The sequence below is a fragment of the Petaurus breviceps genome, unplaced genomic scaffold, assembly GCF_028583685.1.
Source record: "Petaurus breviceps papuanus isolate PSGF00001 unplaced genomic scaffold, PetGlider_PUasm1.0 90133, whole genome shotgun sequence".
In the NCBI taxonomy this organism is placed as follows: Eukaryota; Metazoa; Chordata; class Mammalia; order Diprotodontia; family Petauridae; genus Petaurus; species Petaurus breviceps.
Window position 1 is genome coordinate 1,415,206 of NW_027187182.1, and position 2,502 is coordinate 1,417,707.

At 30.7% G+C, this 2,502-nt stretch overlaps 1 pseudogene; it reads right to left on the minus strand.

The window, feature by feature from the left end:
* Nucleotides 1-930: 930 nt before the first annotated feature.
* Nucleotides 931-2,502, minus strand: part of LOC138176689 (E3 SUMO-protein ligase KIAA1586-like) — a 7,415-nt pseudogene continuing 5,843 nt past the window's right edge.

Consider the following 2,502-nt stretch of genomic DNA (forward strand, 5'->3'; position numbering starts at 1 on the left):
TACCTGGAAAACTGATAGTTAGTGGCGTCTTGGCTGATTTTTGTCATTATTTTGTTCATGTAGCATAGCAATGGTATTAAGAATGAGTTTTTTTTTTCCTGGGAAGTAGACAAAATGTAGCCCCTTTATCATGTTACTTGGAACACTGATGTGTATGCCCATTTGCCACTGTGTGAGATCAGGTCAGAAGGAAACAGAAAAGCTTAAAAACCAGAACACTAGTAGAAAGAAATTGCTCTGAGAGAGTATCATGGAGGTAGAGATAACATATCACCCTAGACTCTCTTTAATGTATGTATGAGGATTATGGGATATAAGGTTTTTTCAGTGGTAGGATACTTATCACAATGACTACAGCAGTAGGCTCACTTACTTTTTGAACTCCAAGCTTAATTTTTTTTTGTTACTAGCCCTCAACACTGATTATTCTCAGTCCATTCATGTGTTGGTAAATATTTAATAAACAGCTTTCTGGGGGGAAAAGTATGTATCTATACATATATGTTTATATGATTGTTAAAAATTTACTGATATAAAATATTATAGCACATGATTTAAAATAATAAAATATGTAATACTCATCATAAATCAATGTAGTCAATTGATTCTCACAGAATGCTTTTGTTAATTTTTGCCAGACTCTTGTATAAATAGCCAACTTGTGGATGCAATCCCATCATAATTTGTCAAATGGAGTTACATACAAATCAGCTAACTCTTTTCACAATAAATTTAGTGTCATTAAATCAGATATGTTCTACAGTTAACCCATTTCTCCCCCTCGTACAAATTATATTCACAACAGAATGCCATAGTACTAACTCTCTCTCTCTCTTTTAAACATATTCTATAGTTTTAGTGATTGGAACATTGCTTTTCTACTATAAAATCCTGAAAATAATTTCAATCAATTTCATTTTTTTTAAACAATTAATTGAAATGATGCTTTTTAGGCCAAACATATGGTTCTAATAAATCAGAAAAATTAAAAATTATTTTATTGTTGCTTCTCAACAATAAAAATCATAAATTCATGTGTTCAATTTTATTTTCTAGTAGCATATTCCTAGGAAGAGCATTAAATTTATTATATATTATATTTATTATATTATTTATTATTTATATTTATTTTATTTATATTTATTAATTTATTATATTTAGAATGTCTTTAAACTTATCTGACTTATTAAAATCTAAAATGGGATTCATGCTTTCCAGTACCAATTTCTTTAAATTTTGGAAGCACTTCTAGTTAATTTAATTAATTTTTATACTTTTTGAATGTGAGTTGATATTGGCTGCAATGCAATTGAATGTAATATGAATTCTTCAGGCATTCCACTCATTAAAGCAAAATCTTGCAAGAAATTATGTTAGCTTAGACAAACCAAAATTAGGAGAATAATGGGCAAAATGCATCTATAAAGCAGTATAAGCATGCCATACAGCAATAGCGGCTTCCAAACTACATGCTACCCATCTTAGCTCCAGGACTGGAGCAATTTTAATCATTTCAGTTTCAAATTCATCGACTATAACTTGTAACTTGGTTTGATTTTTATTAGATTGGTTATAAGTGGAATGAATTTTATCCAGAAATGTTAAAATAATTAAGTTGCTTTATTTTAGATATTGAATTATCAAGTGATAATTGCAATCAACAACTTAAACTGCCACATGATGATTTTAGGAATGTTTTCTAAGAATTCTGTAGCAACTCCAGATATCCTTCCTAGAATTCAAGACTAACACCATTGGAAAAAAAATACAACGAAGTTCACTTTCTAATACTCATTATTAAAGACACAATCATTTAAAGTACACACCAAAGTGTTGAAAATTTGCTCTGTTGTGATTGACAACAGTTTTTTTAAAGCAACAAATAAAATTACCTGTCCAAGAACTAATTCAACTCTCACCGGTTGTACGTTGGATTGTGAGGCCTTTCTTTGTTATCCCTAGCACACAGTGCCAGGCCTATAACAGGTATTTAGCAAATATGGACCAACTGATTGACTTCACAACTAGCCTACAAAATTCCTGAAATCTAACGATCAGTTCTTGGAAGCCTCTAGGAGCCTGTGTGAGCAGGCTTTAAGCACACTGTTCTCTTAGTCAAACTTCAATATTTAGTTTCATAAATTTCTTTCAAAGTTGAGACAACTTATTTTCTTGTATTTATTTCCTTGCATCTTTCTCTTGTGAATGGGCAACAATACTAGGGTGAAGCCTAATCAGTGAAGCCTGATCTACTGCTATTAAGTATTAATCTATATCATTGTGATAGTATAAGGAGAGAAAAAAGGAACGAAGGAGAGAAAGAAAAAGAAGGAAAGAAAGCAAGAAAGCAAGAAAGCAAGAAAGCAAGAAAGCAAGAAAGAAAGAAAGAAAGAAAGAAAGAAAGAAAGAAAGAAAGAAAGAAAGAAAGAAAGAAAGAAAGAAAGAAAGAAAGAAAGAAGGAAAGAAGGAAAGAAGGAAAGAAGGAAAGAAGGAAAGAAAGAA